Source organism: Vicugna pacos, chromosome 19, assembly GCF_048564905.1.
Source record: "Vicugna pacos chromosome 19, VicPac4, whole genome shotgun sequence".
NCBI lineage: Eukaryota > Metazoa > Chordata > Mammalia > Artiodactyla > Camelidae > Vicugna > Vicugna pacos.
In genome coordinates this window covers 38849185-38871280 of record NC_133005.1, presented here as the reverse complement: position 1 = coordinate 38871280, position 22096 = coordinate 38849185, and the positions used below count along the sequence as shown (strand labels likewise).

General features: G+C 40.6%; 1 protein-coding gene across 18 annotated transcripts in view; it reads right to left on the bottom strand.

Moving 5' to 3' along the window:
- The window catches only part of TSHZ2 (teashirt zinc finger homeobox 2), a 911650-nt gene that overhangs the window by 576192 nt on the left and 313362 nt on the right, over positions 1-22096 (bottom strand). For 3 of the 18 annotated variants that reach the window (XM_072944411.1, XM_072944412.1, XM_072944419.1), the window contains one exon: positions 12623-12831. The exons of the other annotated variants lie outside the window; for them this stretch is intronic. The gene's annotated coding sequence lies outside the window, so the exon portion shown is untranslated. The remainder of the gene's footprint in view (positions 1-12622; positions 12832-22096) is intronic. 18 annotated transcript variants of the gene reach the window in all.

Here is a 22096-nt window from a genome sequence, read left to right as displayed (position 1 = left end):
GGAATCTGCTCTCAACTGGTCAATTTTGAGGGGTGGGGACCAGGAGCAGAAAATCTTTAAGAGACAATACTTGACACCATATGAGCAAAATGAACAATGACAGGCAAGCCCTCGCCATGTTTTCACAAAAAGATGTCTATTGCAGCCCTGTTTATGATGCTGAGAAGCTGGAAACGACCTATTCCATCAACATGGGAATAAATACATTAAATGTAGGATATTTAACAGTTTAAAAAGAGTGAGCAAGACCAGTATGTTTCAACAGGAGAAGACCTCAGAAAGGTAGTTAAGGGAAAAGAGCAAACTGCAGAAGATGTACATCTGATTCTTTTATATAAGAGCAAAAAGAACTCCAAGCAATTCTGTATGTTTTGAGTATAAACAGCAAATATATATATTTATATGTATATAATATATATTACTTATATAATAAAATTCTCAGAGAATGTAACAGAGTTGCAATTTATTTAAAGACAGAAATGGTCAGAAGGTCATATTTCAAACAATAACAGTGGTTTCTTTAGGGGAAGGGAAGAGAAGGAGGTGAGGGTGTCGAAGGAGTCTCTAGTAAAATTCTTACTGCTCATTTTGATTTAGAAGGAGAGTTTTTTAATTACATGTATTACTTGCACATGTAAACAGTTCTTCCTCTTACCCACTAAAAGTTGGTTCATCCCTAGACTTGAAATGTTTGCAAATTGTGACCCCAGTGCCCTGGAATATCTTGGTAGGATCTGTGGGATTTTTTTTTCCCCTTCTCCTTCCTCATTAAGAGCTGAGAAAAACATTTGTGAGGGATATTGCTCAGGCCAATCCTTCTCGTTTTGGAACAATCTCATTGTTTGTCAACTGCCAGCTTTGACATTCTCTCTCACTTCCCACGGTCTGGCAGACTGGAAAGAGTCTGGAGCCAACTCGATTCTCCCCCTCCGAAGAAAGAGCTTAGCAGTCTGCACTCTGTTTGGAGAGAACTGGTAAAATGTGCCATTTTCCCCTCTATTCCAAATGCCCAAGCGTGTGTGTTAGGATGGGGAAATCTGCCTCATGGCAGAAGTGTGCTATCAGCATCCTCTGTATGAAGAACTAATTTTTTTGAGATGTCTTGCTGTTTGATGGGAGGCTTGATAGTACAACAAAAAAGCCTCCAGATTCCACCCCTTCCTTCCAAAAGTTTGCAATCAAAAACAGACCACATGGACACAAATGTTTCATCATAATGACAAATGTTGAAAGGGACATATATATCTCAACAACTCTATAAACTAATTTCTACGATTATCACAACCCCATTTAACAAACTGAGTAAACTGAGGTTAAGTTAATTGCAGAGGGTTATATACCAAGTATGTGACAGAGTCCAGTTCAAACACTGGCATTCTAAATCCAGAGAGACCCAGTACCACTTAACGTCTTTCCATATCATCTCATGTCACAGCCTCTCCTACTCAGTGCTTAGCAAACAGAAGAGTCTCAATAAACACTTCTTGAATGAATTAATGAATATTTTACAACTGGCAGACACCTGATTAAAGGACATCGTGCAAAACCAAAAGCATGGCTAACCCCTCTAGGTATACTGACAACAAGCAGTAATAATCACGGCATGTGGAGTCATAAAGACAGGGCTACAACCCTCGACTACTCCACTTACAAACTTAGGTAAGTTCCTTAGTCTTTGTAAGCCTCAATTTCCGTATTTGTAGAAGAAGTGAAGTGTGGTAGTCAGGATTCTAAGACGGCCCCCAAGACTCTCAGCCCCTGGTGTTTCACCCTCTATGATTGCCTCCCCTTGACTATGGCTACAACCTGGGGATAGGATGCTATATCACCCCTGTCACTGGGGTGACATCCTCATCAGCTGACTCGGAATTAATCAAATAGAGACTCCCCTGGGTGGGCCTGACCTGGTCAAAAGAGCCTTTGGAAGAAGATAAAGCTTCAGAGAGATCATGATGCTGGCCTCAAAAAAGCAAACTGCCATGTCGTGAAGCGCCTCTGGGGCCACGTGGCAGGGCACCGCAGGTGACCTCCAGGAGGTGAGAGCAGTCCCTGGCTGACAACTAGTAAGAAAGGGGACCTGTCAGTCATACAGTTTTGGGAAATGCACTAAGCCAACAACAGCCGGTGAGCTCAGAAGAGGACTCAGAGACTCAGATGAGAATCACAGCCAGCACCAACACCCGATTTCAGCCTGGTCCGACTCTGAGCAGAAGACCCAGCTAACCCACTCCTTGACTCTCGACCCATGAAACTGTGACATAATAAATTTATGTTGTTTTAAGCCACAAAGTTTGGGCTGACTTTTTACACAGCAATAGAAAACTAATACAGACAGTGATGCATCAAATAGTAACATAAAAATTAAATAAAAGAATAGAGGCAAATTGCCTAGCACATGTGCAATGATGGTAAATTTTTGCCCCCTCTTCTTGGGGGATGTGAAGCTACCCACATACCGCTGGGAAAGCGAATGGGATAGCTGGAGTTTCAAGACCCACCTAGGCCCATGAGGACATGAGCCACACTAGAGATGATGAGTGAAAAGGCAGAGGGAGCCTGGGGCCCTCGACCATCACAGAAAAACCGTATCAGCTTGGACTCGTGTCTGCAAGCCACAACTTCCATGCTGAGTCACTCTTTTGGCATTTTCCTATTACTCCCAGCCTAACTCAGTTTTGTTAACCAGATGCTAATCAGTAACTCAATGCTCTCACCAGCAAAAATACTGACAGTGCTGACCTTACCCATAAAAGCAGGGTACCCTGGACTCTCTAGTACAGAGGAATTCAAGTGATACCATAAAAAAGGGCTATTTCACTTGTTGGCCACGAGTTCTGGAGAAGAGAGTTGAGATTTCATCTTTGTTTGGAGGAGGTGGGAGTCAATCAGGAGAGAGGCAGAGGCAGGGGAAGAGGAAGAGGGTGGAGGAATGCACAGGGCACTCCTCTGTGCAGCAGGATCCTTGGGGCCTCCAACGACCTTAAGAAACACCCTTCAGCAGCAGCAGCATCATCTGCTCCACCAGAGGAGGATCAGATTCCCTCACGGAGCTCATTTCAATGCTCAAACTGCAGTCCTCTCCTTTTTGCTGGAGAGAATTCCTATTTTATCATTAAAACTGCTGATTGTAACTCTGCTAATACATGACTATTGCTCACACACAGAAAAGGAGGTAATGCGATCAAACGCAACGCTAATATTAAATTACTGTAACTCATTTAACGTACCCGCGCACCATTACCATTATCCCCCTCCCCTTCGCAAGAGCTTGCACACGCACACGAAATCTATAAACTCCTTCCAGGAATACAAAAGCACCCTCTAGGATGTTGATAAGAAACAGGACAGTCACTCTCTCCTGACATATTTGTTCTTTAAAAACAAATCAATGGCACCGGGATTTGGCACCTGAATGCAGAACAACGGCTTGATGAGGCAAAGATTGTCTTCATTAAGAACATTAATATTCATAGGGAGTAGAAAATCTGACACGAGAGAGGACTCACTAACCTTTTCTCATATTAGATTTTTACTTCTTAACACAATTACAGTCCGGCAATGACTTAATTAATGCTGCTTTTCGTCAGACGCCTTTAAAGAGCTGTCAATTTGGTCCTGCAGAGGCTGTCAACGGAACAGAAAGACAGTCATCTCGGTGAAAAAGACACAGGAAGAAATTCAAACACTTAATAATATTCAAACTGCTAAGCAAAGTCACATATCAACTGGGATTAAGGAGAATTTTTGTCTCTTCCTTCCATCTTGTTGAAGCGAGTCTTGGCGATGCTGCACTGGGACTTGACTATTGGGTTTAGAAGATGCAGAGAAAGAAGGAGTGAAAGGTGCAGAGGTAGAAGGTCCTCCCTTACTTAAAAATGTGTCATATCAATGACCTATCACCTGGGGTGGCCTGGGTGATCTGCTCCTTACAGTCACAGCATATAGCACTGGACTACTGTCCAGCACCTCTCTTTATAGGTGAGGAAATGAGTCAATCCCACGTACCTTTGACCCAGATTTTGCAAATTTAAGCTCTGCACGCCAAAATTTCATCTGCAGGGTTTTTTGTTTTCCTTAAAAGGCACAGTGTTAAAAATGATTAAAGTATTTGCCAAGATATAAAATTTCAGGATGCAAGTTTTTCTTTAAAACTTGGAATATTTAGCAAACCTGTCTACTGCTCCTCAGGGCCATGACCTACATCACTTGAGAGCTGGTGGCCCTCTCCAGTTTTACCACCATCCCCCAAATCCACACCAGGTCAGCTTTGCTCCTTTCCTTTGCCACCTGACCCCTCAAGGCCCGTGCAATTGACTCTTTCTCTTTACCCAACATAACATCAGCCTCCCTCCAAACACAACTCCAGATCTTCTCAGATACCAACACCTGTGCTCAACCACAGGCTTATCAGTTTGAACAAACTATGCTGTTTCCAAAGGTATTTTCTTTGGGTTAAATCTTGGCTAAAACAATGTACCCTTGTCACATGGCTGGAATGCACCTCCCCGGTGTTAGCCTGCATCTCAGTCACAGCACCATTGACATATGCGGTCAGCTAATTCTCTACTGTGGAATCCGTCCTGTACATCAGAGGAGGTTAGGCAGCATCCCTAGGCTCTACCCATGAGCTACCAGTAGCAACCTCTTCTGTCCTTCAGTGTGATAAACAAAAACGTCTTCAGGCACTGCCAAGGGTCCCCTGGAGGACAAAGTCGCCCTTGGTTGGGAACCACGGGTCTATCTTGTCCCCCCTCTATCTTCATCCTCAATGTCCCATCCTCCAAGAGGCCCGCCCTGATCACTCTAATTCACCCTCCCCTGACTCTCTGCTAGAACACCCTGTGCACGTTGCATAATGTATGTTTCAGGGGTTTTTGTTTGTTTGTTTAGTGGCTAGATTAAAAGCAGCATGAAAATAAAGGGTGCTATAAATATTATTGGAATAACCGATCCAGCATTTCACCATCCACTGTAAGGTTAACTAGACCTCGCCGGCAATGGGTCACTAATCCAGTCTCCTGGACGGCTTTGAGGGAAAAAGTCACAAGATCACCACTCCTTGCTGGTGAAGCTATCAGTGACTCGGACCACACAGACTTGACAAGCGAGCACCTTCCCTTACGACTGTGCAGTTCTGCTTTCAGTGCTCAAAGGTGTCGAATCCTAAGTCCTATTTGTTATATTCTGGACACTGACTTCTGGTTTGAAGACGAGCAATAGTGTAGAGCAATGACAGTGGGGTGATGCCTTCCTGTTTCTCCTGCCTGATAAGCTACTGGCTGCAACTCTACGAAGACACAGAGGGAAACTTGCAGACTTTCTCTACTCTGGGAAGAGTTACTGGAGGGGCACCATTGAGGCACCAAAGAAAGTCCAGCAGCTACCTTACTATCAGAGCTGGTTACTGGAGAAGAGATGGTAAATAGGGGACAAGGTGCCTGGCGCAAAGAAAAGTTTCCCAACTTTTTCCTTCAGAGACTCATTATGTTTAGGCTCTCTCTGACTCACTGGGGTATTCCTAAAATCTCTTGACAGGTCCCAAAGAGGGGCTCACTGAGAAAGAGGGCATGCTGGCTGGTGACCCAGAATCAACCTCAGTCCCTAAAGGTCTGTTTGAGAAACATGTCCAGGGCACACACTGTGACTAAGGATGGAGAGACCTCAGATCCTGCCACTCCAACCCAGCAGACACACTTCCTAGAAACTGTTGAGCACAGAAGCAAAATCCAAGAGAAATTCTAAGGTTAGGATATCACTCTGGTCAAAGCTAAGACCTTAAGCAGCAGAAAGGCCTCCCTGGAGGTGTGGGCAAAGCCACACAGGTGCATGGGACTTGTTCTCAACAGCGAAACCAGGCGGAAGCACCAGAAGCAGCAGCAGCTGGGACCTGAGGTGGGTTTCCAGCCTTCCCAACCCTCTGTGTGTCTCTCCACCTGGCTTTTGAAGCAAAGGGGATTCTATGAAATGACTGTAGCTCCTGGGACTCAGGAATAATTCATGTGGGGATGGGAGGCAGAGTATGAGGTCAGGGCAGATGCATGAGGGAAATACTAAAATGTCTACTTACGAGTATTCGTGGGGCCTCAAGTAATTAACTAGAACTAATGAAAGAGGTGTCGCTGCTTTTGTTCCTCAAGTTGTAGAATCTCATTATACCGGTTGTGGCTTTCAGAGTCTGCAAATTAATCTGGCTCTGATGTCAAAGACAAAGGAATCTGTTATAAGACCACTAGTAAGGATAACTTAGATTGTAAAGTTTCAGAACCAGACTTGTGAAAATTTACTGCCCTTATTATTGGTCTTTTCTCAATGTATTAACTCACTGATTGATGGAGCGTGTCCACATGCAGGCTGGCCAGTCCTGAGTCCTAAGTTACGGAAGCAAAGAACTGATCACATCTCTGTTCTCTACCATCAGCCCCTGGTGACACAGGCCCGCATATATAGGCTTTGAAGTGACAGAGATCTGAGGTCAAGTCCCAGCAATGCCACTTATTAGCTGCGCAGTCTTGAACAAGTTACTCAACCTCCCAAGCCTCCGTCTCCTCATCTGCAAAACTGATACCATGACTTCATCCCAGTTAGCCTTTATTGAGAACCCCTCAGCAGACAAAGTATGTGATTTTCAAGCATCAGTTGATGCAATCTTGTAATACCTACAAGGTGCAGGCACATATGTTCATGAGCAAAAAGGGAAGTTTAACAATGTTATCAAAATGGTTGGGAAAACGCAGCTAGTAAGTTGTGACTTTAGGATGTGAACTCAGGCTGCCTTAGCTTTTGTGCTTCCACCCCTACTCTGCACTTCTGGGATGGGGTTTTGTGATCATCAAATGAGATCAGGTATTTACATATTAAATATGTATCCCTAACGTGTAACACATAGTAAGTGATCATCATAGGCTCTGTCTTACTCTTTACACACATTAATGTCTGAGTCCTAAGCATCACCTCCTTCTTATCCCTTTCTCTCAACTAATAGTAAAATCTCTTTGTTCAATTATTTAACTGTGGCCTAATTCTGCATGCTTCTGTGTTAGGCCAAAGCCTTCCTCCTAAGAACTTCTTTTTGTTGGAGAAACCATTCTTATTATTTAAGTCCATGTTCTCTCACGCATTCACATGCAGACAGCAAATATAATCCTAACATAAATGTTGGAGTTTGTTCCCGTCTAAATTGAATGTCTGGGGCCCATCATGGCACCTTTGCCAGTAATAAAATCACCTCGTGTTGGAAGTGAGACTTTCTGTGTAACTGCATATATTGCACTGATTTTGTAAATAGACTGAAAGCTTAGAGTTGATTACCAGTGGGAGTGGATTTGGGCTGGAAATTTCTCCGGGGTCTCAAGTCATACGTTACCATTATTAGATTCTATAGATAAAACTATTCACCTTTAAAACTCTCATTGGAAGAAAAATATCCCGATTTTCCCACCGTGGTACCACCTACTCCTTTGCCTGGAGTACCGGCAAGGCAGGGCAAGCATGAGGTCATGGGTCTTCTCACTCTGCCACTCCTGAACTCGTGGAAACCTCACACACAGGTGGTCCAGCAGATGCCCAGAGGGTGATCCACATTTATCAATGAATGAACTCAGTTATCTCTGAGGACTTTGTGTCTTTTGGGAGTTACACCTGTCATGAGAAAGACTGAAAACCCCTTTTGAAGAAAACCTAATTTACTTAAAGAAAAGTGTATGTGCCCCTTCAACAATCTTTTTGTGTACTATTCCATGGACAGGATGATGGAACAGACAATTTCAAGCCAAGGCACTTTTCTAAGACACCTGTCTGCAGATAACTGATCATGAAATACAAGTGTCTTGAACGCCCGAGAAGAAGGATTGCGATGCATCCGCTACTCTAGGCTGGGGCAGAGATGGATGTGTGAACACCTGTGTTAGGCAAATTCTCCCCTCTTTAAGGGAATAAAGAAAGGCTGTCAGGTCCAAGAAAGAGGGTCTTCTTCCTCTGGACTCACCTGCCTTCCCCAACATGGAATCTGAATCACGTGTCAGGAAAATGGGAGAGAGAATTCTCATTCTATAAAATGGGTTCAAGGAAACTTGTGGAGAGAAATTCATATAAGCATTGACAAGTGATCTGTTTGTTTCAGAATTAGAATTTGGATAAATAGAATACATTTAAAATCCAGATCTTACAATTTTCATAGTTACTAGCAATTGCATGTATTGATGTACACTTTAAGTCAAGTGTAATAACCGATATTATGTATTGAATGCTTACTATACACCAGGTAACGCTGTAAGTTGTTTACATATCCTATCTTATTTCATCCTGACAACGATCCAGTGTGGAGGCAATCACTATTTGCATTTTGCGGACAGGAAAACTAAGGTCAGTTCTCTCTGACTTTAAGGTTTATACTCTTAAGTTTATGCTATGCAGTCTCATTTCACACACACAAGTGTGCATACACATGGGTGTCTGTATTCACACTCCCAGATTCTCATGTATGTCTGCAAATTGCACTCTGGGAAGCTTTAGATGATGCACGGATGCAGAAATAGTGAGACTGAAAAATTGTGCCCTGTGATAATCCTTAACTTAAAAATAAACAAAGTGAAACAAAACGTGCAAATACGGTAATGGCAGAATTACCCTTCGTCTCTTTCACAAACAACTCCGAATCCCGAAACAAAGACAGGTTTGGTGCTTGGGTGTGTGCAGTCCTCATCGAAATGCCTCACACAGCTTCCATATCAAAAGCACTTCGTGACAGGATGCATTACATTTAGCTGCACCCCGTTTGGGATACTTTTCTGAAGCAGTTATTGGAGGCAGAGATAAAGAATGAACTTTTTCCATATAAACTTGTGCTAACTCTCACATTCACTTTTAATGAACAGGTCGTATGCAGTTCTAAGGACTGCATGCAGTCTGCATTTTTCTTTAGACCTCATTTCTTCCCTTCGGCTGTAATGAGAGGCGAAGAGAGAAGCAGAGAACCGCTCCAAGTCCTCCAATAGTTCATAAATATCTCTTTAAATATGAAACTGTCGAAACCCCCGGTGGCCATTACTTATTTATTAAGCTCCCTATCCAAACTTCTCTCCATATCATGACCACGCTCTGAACTCACACAATGATCTTTCAACATGTCAAACACTAAACCACCCTCTCTCAGATACCATCATCCTCTCTCGCCTCTTTGCAATCACCTTTGCATTGGCCCAAGTTCTACTTCATATTCATAGCTTAATTCAGCACAGCGTTCCATTTGCCGCTGATTCTGCCTTAATGTCTGCCCTGGAATCATGCGTGAACGTAGAAAATCATCCTTAACACATGCACATTCTCCAAAACAGAACTCTTTTATCGAAAGTGATAGAACCACAAGTGTGTTTGTTACCTGGCATCTATGCAACAACACACTTTACTGAAAAGTAAGTCAAGTATACAAGGGCTTGTTCAAAACGATTTTTTGTGAAACACAGAGTTCTACGTATAAGGGCACACTAGGGTTTAGAGAAACTCACAAATTCACCTCGAGGATAAACACAGAGAACTATGAGGAAGAAAATTTAACTGTCATGACAAATACTCTCACCTCAAAATAACAATTTTAAATATATTGGTGTGTCCCTAATGGCCTTTGTCTAAGCATTTTTTTGCACTGTTTAGATTATACTATACATCACATTGTAAATTCTCCTCTTAACACTAAAATATAAGATTTTCACATACCAGTAAAAATGTTTACTAATCAGCCTTAAAAGAAGCAGCCCAAAGAGGGTGTGCTTATTAAAACACAAGGAAAATAACATTAAAAAAGGGTAGAATTCTACTCTGGTGTACCACAGCTTGATCACTGGTCAAACAGCATTTCTTCCTAGGCTCAGATGTAATAGATCTGGTATGTTCTGGATTGTTTGAAGAGCTGAGGGTGTCCTAATCACTCACACTTATTCTGTCTGGTTAACAATATCCTTCAATATTTTGTCTGCATTTGTCTTATCTCCTCTGAATATATCCTGAGCCTAGCACGGTGCCAGGCACATGGTAGCGCTAAGGATGCACGTGTCAAATGAATAATTTCTCTCTTTTCCTGTCTCATCCTCAGGAAGTGGCACTGGTATTGGACTCAGAGACTAAGAAAACAAGGATGTTCCAACCTGTAGTCAACATAACAAGAGGAAAGAGGGATTCCCGTCTAATGCAGCACTGTTGTTTTTTTAATTATTCTGCCTGTTTAGAGAAATAAAGAATTACAAATCCTTTTGTGAATTTCAATACGTTTAACCTCTGAAAGCTTGGGCCCGGTCAGGGAGCCCTTGTAAACATGGTAAGCTTTCTCAATTGCCTTTTGGGCAATTCTAAGACTTCTTCACATTGGGCTTATGGTAATTAATACCATCCCCATTGTGCACCTGAACGCTTTATTATGCCACAAAGGAGAAGACAGGCAGCAGTCTTACAAAAAACAGAAAGCAGAATTAGATGACAACATTAAACGTGGGACACTGCAATGAAATCTGTCAGATGCTTTGTAAACTTCAGTGCATGACACAAGTTCTATATACAGGACTCCAGACGTAAAACAACTGTGGATCTTTCCCAGACATATTTACCAATTGTGCTGTACTTCCACCTTTGAAAATAAGAATAAAAATAGTACCTATCTCATAAAGTTATTGTAATAGTAGGTAAATTAATTAATAACTTAAAGGACTAAGAACATTTCCTGGCACAGAGTAAGTTCCCTAAAATATTAGTAATTCTGCCCCTAATATATTTCATATATTTTATTATTTCTCATCATTATATATCTAATATTATATATGTTATATAATATGTAATTATATATAAACATATGTAGTTATGTAGTAATATAATTATATACCTATAAAAATACATTAAGTAAAAATATAATTATATATTATATAACATTATATAATATATAAATATTTTAAAATATACTTTTAAAATTATCTTTCATTACAAAGTTAAAAATTTTTTTTGTAGAGTTAAATGTTTTATAATGTAAAAATATTGATAAAAATTCAGTATTTTCATTGTTAAAATTTTGGAAAAAACAGAAAAGAGTAAAAATTCACACTGAACCCTTCACCAAGAGATAACTGCTGCAATTACAAACAAACATCTCTTTACTTCAGTAAAAGTAGTGGTTCTAAAATGCGTACCAATTCTTTAACATTTCTTGCTTCAAAAGATGGAGCCCAATTTTCTTCGTCTTGAACAAGGCCCACACTTAGTGATTTCCTTGTAACCAATAAGAAGTGGAGGGCGTGAGGGTGTGTGACTTCCAAGGAAGGCTAGGTCATTGCTCCTTCTGTGTTATTCATTTGGATTGTCACTCTGAGGGAAACAGGTCACCATATCATGAGGACACTCCAGCAGTCTGTGGAGAGGCCCCTGTGAGGAGGGACCGAGCCCTCCTACAAACAACCAGAACCAACTTACCAGCCAGGTGAGTGACCCAGCATTGCTACAGCCCCAAGATACAGCCCCCCTCACATCTTGACTGTAACTTCATGAGCGGCCCAGGGCTGGAATCTCTCAGCTAAGCCACTTGCAACTTCCTGACCCAGAAAACCACGAGGCAATACATGTTTCTTTTTGGAGTAATTCATTCCACAGCACTGGATAACTTATACAATGACTATCAATAGTCATGTATAATTTCTAAAAATTCTGTTAGTTTTTTTCAACTAGGCTCAATCTGTTTTCATAAATTTTGATTATAATTTCTATATGTGGCTTCATCACTTTGAATATTTTAACATTATTTTGAATCTCTTTTAGATTATTCCATTATCAGTAGAACTAATTCTGTCCCTTTTTCTGTGTTGATCTGTTATGAAGGTTCCTATCAGATACACGGTGGTCTCCACATCCATCCATGAAGCAGTCTTGGGATACAGATCTCTCATGGTTGGCTCTATCCATCCATGACCCTGGATAAATAATGAGTTTCCTTAAAGTGACCTTGGAAGGTGGGGGAGCTTCTTGATTTCTCTTTTCACCAACTGGTGGATTCTAACTTTATGTAAGAAGCTTATTTCCAATGCCTGCCCACTGTACAAAACTGAGACCTCATCTTCTATCACCACACAAATATGAAAATCCCAGCTTTAAAGTCTTTCTTAGACACCTGTAATGCTCTCCCACTCTTTCCAGCACAAAACACAGACAATTTTATTCTGTGCTCTCTGAACAAACTCTCCTCAAGCTACCTTTGTTTCTCCCCATCTCTTTTTATTATCAGAGTATCACAACTATAGAGTCTCTTCCCTTTTGAAAGTCTTGCATCCCAAAATATCACACCCACTGAGGCTTTATTTAATGCCATTAACTCAATACATTTTATTCAAGCCAAATATAAAACATTCCCAAACATATGTGCTTCCTTACGGAACCTCTCTGCAAGGTCTGTTTTTCCACAAATGCTATTTAACTCTCTTATCTGTCACTTCATTACCACTGCTACAATATAGAGTATATTTTGTGAACATGCTAGCAACCAAAATTGTAACAGATACTCTTTACTATTGACCTACATGCCCTGGGGGATAAGAGGCGGTGCTTTTTGTCATAAATAGTGGTTTACTCTTCCACGTTAATTATAAAAGTCTACCTGCAGCTCAGGGTATCTGTGGCCACGCCATATTGCCGCTCTTTCTTCTTTTGATAAAATGGACGTCTTAGCCTAGTCCTGGACATCTCACAACATGTCAGCTTCCTCCCTGAAGCACAGCTGAGACGCTGCCGCACAACGTGCAGTGGGTCTCAGAAGCACCCAGTGAGACGAGCGTTCCATTTTCATTGAGAACAGCTGCTCATTTGCTGTGGAAGAAGAGGCCTCAGGGTTAGAAGGGACGGAACCGCTCAGCCTTTAATGTTTTTGCAAAATTATCTTGTTGACAAGTGCAGCATTATAAATTTGAATCCATTAGCTAAAAGGATCCATAAATATTTGAATAATGGCCTTTTTAGAGTTTTACCAGTCTATCAGACTTGTCACATGTCCACTTTTTACATTTTTCCTACTGCTGAAAAGAAAAGGGCTGAACTGAATCGTATGGATGGTTTCTAGACATGGGTATTTTATCCTTGCTTTCAAAATGGAAATGCTTTGCCAAGCAGAAGTTGATTAACAAAACCGGGCCGGCACCTGTAGTGGTGGAGGCTGTATTGTCCACTGAAATTGGCTCTCCCCTTCCACGCGGTGGTATCTGGCCAGCCAGGGCTCTCTGCTCCCTAGACTTGCATCTAGAAACGGCCAGATGACATGTTCTGACCAGTGAAATGTGAGCAGAGTCACATCCATACAGGAGCTTTATGGAGGCCGTATGTCTTCTCTGTTGTCTCTTTTTCTTGCTAGAAACTGAGGATTCTGAGGCACTGAATGTTTGAGCCATAAGCAAAAAGTTATCGTTCGATCTTGAACCACTTCCTCGAATAAAGTAATCCACACGCTAACCATAACCACCAAGGTTGGTCTGTTGCATGCGTGAAAATGCTCTTCTACTGTGTTCAGCTACGGACATTTTGAAATTGGTTTCAGCAGCTAGTCATACCTCAACTAATAACGTGACTTATTGTAAGTGATTAAAATAGTAGCAAAACTATTGATTTTTTTTTGTTCTCCCTTTGGAATTCCAGATTTCTTTGCTGTTGTTGTTTTCACAAGAAATCTCCTACATTCTGAAATAATGACCCCTGACTATGTTTCCAAAAGGTGGAATATGACTTGGTTCTGTTTTGTTTGTATTAAATTATGAGTCTACTGAGACTGTCTGTGTGAACACCGACACCTTGCAAAGGCAGCAAGCAGATAGGTATTTAATATGTCATTCTACCACCTGCTTGCCTGATTTCTAGAGAAGTAAGTGCAGCCTTCAATCAGTAACTCCCAGTGACAGCACTCTGAACTCTTACCACAGAGTTCAGCCTCACACCCACACGTTGGGGGTTTTTATGGTAGGTCATTACATGCATTTCACCCACACATCTAGGCTTCCTCAAGTTCACCAATAGATTAAACAGCTTACAATAGAGCTTCATCCCACAACCACAACCCAAACCATTATTGTCGGGAATAACGCTCCACCGTTACCCTCTCTGCCTCTGGGACTATTTTAAAGGTTAACGTTCATTGAGTTTTTACAATGTGCCAAGTACTGTGCTAGATGTTCTGTAAACATTATTCATGCTAATCCTTATAACAACTCTGAGGGATATACATAATTATCTCCAGGACGTGAGACTTAGGGAGGTTAAATAATGTGCCAGAAGTTACATAGCTGGTAAGTGAGCAACATGGATTTAAGCTCGAATTTGCCTTGCTACAATCCCATGTGCTGTGGGAACCTCCCAAGGATCATTAGGAACATCCACATAAAACTGACTTTACAACCCAGGGCTTCTCAACCTCAGATCTGTGGCCAGGTAATTCTTTGTTGTAGGGGGTCCTCTTGTGCATTGAAGAAAGTTTAACAGCATCCCTGGTCTCTACCCACTAGATGCCAATAGGACAACCCTGAGCTGTACCAACCAGAAATGTCTTCGGACATTGCAAAATATCCCTGAGGGACAATATCACCCTCGGCTAAAATCCAGCATCATAACCTAATGTTAGGAGTAGATTTTCATCCCCTAAGGAACTGAGGCAGTACCTTCTTTCTAATTAAAAACAAATCACATACATGTTTTCACTGTGGCTACCAAGAAGCTCAAAGACAAATTTAAATTTCAACTCTAGCAGGTAAGTACTCCCCAAGTCCTTTGCCATTTCCGTTTAACCCTTTCTAATCCTCCTATTCTGCCTTTTCTCCTGCCTTCTCTGTTGCTCTACTCACACTTTCCCCATTATACTATGTCTTTCTCTATTCGACGTTGTTTGAAATACTTCATGGAAGATCCAAGGTATAAACAAATAACAACAAAAAAAAACATTTTTATACTGATTTTGAAATCAGCTTGCTTAATTATTTGATCAAAGCTGAACCTTTCTAGGAATGATGAATATTCCTGTTCTCCTTTTAAATCTTTTCAATAATTCTCTCTGATACTGAAAAATCAAAGTTGGATTAAGAAATTGAAACTTACTGAAATTTTCTGGCTCCCAGAATCTTATTTTAAAATGGGTTCAGGCATAATTTTAGAGATAATAATTTTTTTTAAAAAAAAGGAATTAGAGAAGATTTGAAAATGTTTTTTTTCAAGTTTTCTCATTGCAAATACTGAAAATTACTATTTCATTAAACTATTTTTATTACTAAGTTTAGAAGGAAAAGACACTCTGATAAAATGCACACCTATCTAAGATGTTTTTCTAAGATTTTGCTACCACCCATGCTCTGCACTGACGCACCAAGACAGATTCAGCTAGTCAAGAGACTCCACTTTTAGAATTCTGCCACATGTTTGCACAAATGAATTTTCCAGTCTGTCAATTAGTGGAGAGATAAAAATTGGGTCCAGAACAAAGGGTGACTCAGAGGCTCATTTGGAAATTTGGGATTTCTGGTTCTGCTTTGACAGATTTGGAAGAAGAGGCAAAACATTTCCTGTAAATACCATCGCTGGGATGGATTCTCACTCTCTCATTCCCTCATCAAACAGAAATCTATATTGTGCCTTGAGTTGAGCCCCAGAGAAATTATCAATATTCACACATCTGGCACAAATCTGTTGGAAGAAAAAAAAAAACCGACGATGCCATCTGTATTTCTTCAGTCGTTTTATAGCACATCTCCAGTCTCCTGTAGTCATTTTGTCACACAGTCTTGTAAATATAAAGTTATATTACTTGGCTTGTTTGAGGACACCGTTCATCATAAGGGGAGGATGAGGAGATGATGTCACTGCCAGGAAAAAAAAAAAAAAGCTCTCCTTTCCCAATCCCCCACCTTCCCTGGAGTATGAAGGAGCCAAATTTCATCAAGTTTGGCACAGTTGTAGGAATTAACATGACTGAAATGTATGCCAGATTTCAAAACAATTTCTAACAGTTTCTGTGAGACCGTGTAAGCAACTGAAAATTGACATGTTGTGTTGTGCCCGAGTCAGCCAACTGCTGTCACTGCATAATTAGATTTTCCTGCATGAGAGGAGAATTTTCCTTAAAAAAATTATGAAATAAGGCAGAAACTAATACAAAGTATAAGTGGGACTGTTATTTGCAAAAAGGTAGCCTTCCACCAAAGAATGATTTTGGACGGACACACACACACACACACACACACACACACACCCAGGAGAGGCCAATAGCCCTGGCTTTCTGGGCTTCACATGCATGAAATGCTCTTTGCAAAGGGAAGAGGATTTTCAGCAGAGGCCAGATGGAAGCGGGCCCACTTGGCTGCCCAAGGAATGGCTGAAACCCAGAACTAAGAACAGATCTGGAGCTAATGAATGTGTGTTACTTCCTTCTAATACGGGATGATAAATGTGGCAGAATCTGTGGGTGTCCCCTCTCCCCCTCTTCAATAATGACAGTAGTTTTTGTTAGGCACAAGGTCACTCAGCAAAAGACTATGTTCCCCAGGCTCCCTTGCACCTCACAGTAACCATATAACTGGGTTCTGGCCAATGAGACATGAGCAGAATGTAAGTTTCCAAATTCCATTTCATGTCTTTAGCAAGAAAAGTGGATTCCCTCCTTTTTCTCCCTTCCTGTCTTCCTAAGAGCAGCATGGTCATAAGCTGTCTTTGGCTATGAGGATGAGATTCATATCACGTAAATGTGAGCTGCACCCTAGACATGGCAGAGCAATAAGATAAAAAGAGCCACACCCCTGATACCTTCCAGTTGTCATATCAACCTTGGATGACCTTCTGGAATGTTCCATGAGAGAGAGGTCAGTGACTGCTTGATTAAGCCAGTGTAACTTTGGATCTGCTATAACAACAGTCTTTTCTGTATCCTAACCAATCTTGCACACGTGGAAATGACCTTCAAAGCTGATCAGAGCTGGCCTTTGCAGACAGGAGAGTGCTTATACCCCTGGACCCAGGTATGTTTGTTTCCCAATCATCCCTTTCAAAGTAGATACATTTTCCCAAAAGATCTTCTCTTTCCGAAAGGCAAAACAGGACTCAAAACATCATTCATTCATTCTTTCATTCATGATGAGGTGATTACAATTAATAAAATTTTACAAATGAAGAGACTATACGTTAGAGAGGTGAAGTAACTTGCCCCAAATCACATAGCAAATAACTTTATTTTTTTCACATCTTTGAAATAAAGCAGTAGAACCAAGGCTAGAGCTCTAATTTCTCTGAACAATCTGACCAAAACTGCCATTATTTAATCTTCTGTAATACTTACAATTGATATAGTGTTTACTGGCTCTGAGGCATACATCATCTGCATTGGTAACCTGTCATCTCAGCAGTCCCATCCCTATGGCAGAGGTTGTCCCCATTTTCACACTGGGATTTTTAACCCCTTATTGAAGGCTATGGATCTGGAGTCAGACAGACCAGGGTCTAAGTTCCAGCTTTACCATTTACTAGCTGTGAGATTATGGACAAATTATTTAATTTATATAAACTTCAGTTTTCTCCTCTGCAAAATACAAGCTGATGTCAAAGATAAACAAGGCAATATATACATAGTACTTCAGCATGATTCCAGACACATAGTAGGTGCTCAATAAATGGCAGTCGATACTTTATATTACATGTATTTTCAACCTGTTTCAGTTCTCCACCTTAATCATCCTAATAAATGGTCATGGAATGAGTTTAATTGATGTAAAGACCTCTCCTATGCATGATTGAATCAATCCCCAGACATATTTGGCAAATACCATTAGTCTGCATGGTCATATCAGGGCAGAAGGCACACTCAGATTCTTGACTAAAAAAATTTCAACACTCAACTTCAGAATAGGGCTAATGACAGGGAACTATGAAGGACTGGGTTCCTATTATGACCTGAAAATGCACTAGGCATTGATTTTATTATCTCATTGCTCTTCCAACAACCCTGGATAACAAAACGTCCCAGAAAACAGAATACAAATGTACCACAATGCACCACAAAACATGGAAACAACCTAAATGTCCACTGACAGATGAATGGATAAAGATGTGATATATATATATATATATATATATATATATACACATACATACATGGAATATGTATATATACAATGGAATACTACTCAGCCATAAAAAGAATGAAATAATGCCATTTGCAGCAACATGGATGGACCTAGAGATTATCATAGTAAGTGAAGTAAGTCAGGGAAAGACAAATATCATATGATGTTGCTTACATGTGGAATCTAAATATATATATATATACACACACACACATATAATTTTATTTACAAACCAGAGATAGACTCATGGGCATAAAAAAAAACTTTGGTTACCAGAGGGTAGAGCTATAGATTAAGAGTTTGGAATTAACAGATACACATTACTATATATAAAATAGATAAACAACAAGGACCTACTGTACAGCATAGGGAACTATATTCAATTTCTTGTAATGAGCTGTAATGGAAAAGAAACTGAATACATATATATAACTGAATCACTTTGCTGCATACCTGAAACTAACACTGTAAATCAACTACACTTCAATAAAAAAGAAGAAGGAAAAAAAGAAGAAAAAACAACAATGTAATATTTTCACAACTAGGTAGGTTGGCTGTAGTGTCTCTGGTGGTTTTATCTGGCATTCACACCACTGCACTCAACTAGGCAGGCAGGTGTGCTGTGATGTTCAAATTGCCCTGACTCATATGTTCAGCAGGTACTGCTGGCTATCAGCTATAGCACCTCAGTTCTCCATCATATGTTCACTTATGTAAGCCGCACGGGCTTTCTGGCAGTACGGTGGTCTCAGGGCAGAATTCCAACAGGGCAAGCAAGCCCCAGTGAGCTAGTGTTTGGTAAGCCTCAGCTTGCACAACTCATCACAATGGACAATGATGCCCCATCGGCCAAAGCAGGTCACATGGCCAAGGCCAGAATTAATCTGGACAGGGACTTAGATTCTGTCTCTTAATGAGAGTTGTGACAAGGAATTTGTGGCCATATTTAATCTGTCACAGAGCACTTAAACAAGGTAGCATGTGGCAAACAAGTAGCTGAGTTCAGAATCAAATTCAGGTCTGAATGTCCTTATACTGTTTCCAGTATATCACAATGTCTCAGAACAGTCCAGGGATGATGATTTCCATAATCACTCAGATTTATACTTTCTTTCTGTAACACACATCGGAGTCCCTACCACATAACAGGTATCATTTCTAGCTCTGGGGTGGAGCAGGATACAAAATAAGCAAAAACTCTGCCTTCAGAAAGCTAAGAACATGTAATAATGTCAGATTAATAGAACGTAGGTAACCGAAGGAGGGAGAAACTCTGGACTGATTGCTCAGGAAAGTCCTCTCTTGGGAGACATGAAACAAGAATGGAGAAATGAAGGCAGCCGTGGGAAGACTATTCCAAGGGAAGTGTCCAGGAAATATAAAATCCCCAAGACAAAAAAGGAGCTTGGTGTTGGAAGGACAGAAATAAAAGAATAGCTGGAGCAGAAAGACCAAGAGGGAAATGGTAGGGGAAGAGTTGTGAGAGGTGCAAACGAGAGTTTACAGGATCTTGGAGGCCATAGAAAGGTGTTTGGATTTTATCTGAACTGAAGCAGGAAGCAATTGGAGCATCCGGAGCAGCGGGCTGACGTGATCTCGCTTACGTCTGATCTGGGTAACCCTTGATGAGACACCTGCGGTGTGTAGATTACGAGCAGCAAGAGGGGAAGCAGAGCTCAGCTGGGGTTAAGTGCTGACAGTGACAGTGGGCAGGGACAGGAGAGAAGGTTCTGTGATGTGCTTTGGTATTAGGGTCTGTAAGAGTTTATGATGGATTTCCTGTGGGATGGAGAATAGTAGAAACAGAAAACTACAGAGATGAGGATGTCAGCGAACACCACTCACTGGGACCACAGGTATAACCGACAAAGCACAAGCCCACTTGATTATGAAACTGAATGTCTTTGTTTCACCTCGTTTTCAGAAAGCATGAATAGGAGTCTTTTTTTACTATTATTTTCAAGTTCATACAAGTATGGCAGGTGAAAAGGACAAAATGCTTCAATGATGTGCAAAGGAAGGAAAAAGGAGGCAGAAATGGGTACTTTTTGGTTGCTGAGAAGGCTTGAAATCCATTATTCCAAATCAGGTTCTCTGATCGGAACATGGGTAAACTGAAAGGTAGTCAAATCTAACAGTGAGAAGAGATGACCATCACATGGACTGCACTGTCTACGTGGACCCTTACTGGACGGTACATCCAAATACAGAGCAACAGTCATGGCCTCAGTACTATTTCTCAATAAAGCTGAGACACATTAGCTTCCCTCAATCTACTTCCTAACCCCCGTAGCTTCCCAAAGCTTTATTCAGTCCTTCTTTGATTCATAAAGTCTAAAGTTGTCCTTGGCACTTCTGTGAGTGGAGTGAATATCTATCCATTTATACATATATATATGTATATATTTATGTGTATATATATGTATATCTTAGCCTCCAAATACCTAAATCAAACCATATCATTCAGGAGGCAACTGCACCTTGTCAAGGCAAGAGACTAGACACCCATCCTGCCTAATAAATTATATCCTGAGACTTAATGCCCTGTTGTCTGCATATTTTTCCTGCATAAAACTCCCCAAACAATAAATCTTCTTTCTCTCTTGTCCATCATGTATGGGCTCATTATTTCACCCATTATAATTATAATCAACGAACAGAATTCAAGGAAAGGAATCTGAACAATGAAATGGTATTTTTTTCCTTAACATCAGTGCAACTTTGTGTGATTAAACGTGTAACGATAGCGATGGGTGCTTTGGGTGATTCCTATGCAGCTCTTTTACATTTTGCAGATTTTCTTAACAGGTCCAACTACCTAAAGAGGGGGAAAAAAAGCTCTTTTTACCTTTAAGACTTCTAAGTCTGATTTTTTAAGTGCACAGATAACTTTAATGCCTAAATTGAAAAATGAGAAGAATATCCGTAGGGAAAAAGGAGCTTATTGCTGCCTCCCAGAAGTTCATCAAATGTTGTCACATATTTCTCTAACATTTTTGACTTGGTTAAGTGCAAATTTAGGTGAACACACTATTTTTCCCAGGGTTCATGGCAACAGAAATATAATACGTATTTTCTGATTAATGAGTACAGCTCTACAGTCTGAGGGATCTTAGGTAAATGGTGCTTCCTAGAGGCAGAAGACTGGACAAAATGACCTCAAATTTCCATTATTTCTTGACTTTGTTGTTGCTAAACTTTTTAAGCTCTCATTCCACACACCTTCTTAGGTATATCTGTGGCATGTAATAATCTAAATTCCCCATCCTCAACAATAGTACATATAAATTTCCCCCATCACTGTGGAGAAAAGTTAAATTAGGAATTAAGCAAACGGATGAATGCTATTAAAGCTCACCTTTACTTTCATCAATTAAGTTCTTATATCAGTTATAAAAATCAATGAATTACAGTTCACATGATTATTGAAACACTGCCATGCACATAAGTCCAAATTCTTTTTCAGCCTGTGACTTGGGGCAACAATGTCTAATCCATTAGTAAGTCCAGACCCCTTGCTGATCTCACTTTTTATAGTTATTGTTCATGCCATTTCATACGGCTTGTGGTGATCAGGCAAAAATTGACAGTATCTCTTTGACCATGATGAAACCAAATTCAGCTAGGAATCTTCTAAAAAGTTGACCCTAAATAACAAGGCTGCCTCTGAGAAGACTGTGTATGTGAATTGTGAGTGTCTCATTCTAAGCTAGAAATAGTTCCCTGAACCTTTGTCTCCAATTAGTTATGTGACCTTGAACATGAAGCTTAACCACCCTGTGCCTCAGTTAATTTACCAGATACAGTATGGGGCTGTAGGAAGTACTCTGTGAGTTGACACTTGCACAGTGCTCAGGGGAATATTTAGTAGGTGCTGAGCACTAGTACTGTTGGAGTTGTTGTTATCTCTTCCTTTAGTGAACTTTCATTTGCACTTCCGGATCCATCTGTGTAAGCCCTTCTCTGCGAAACCTCACTTGACTCCTACA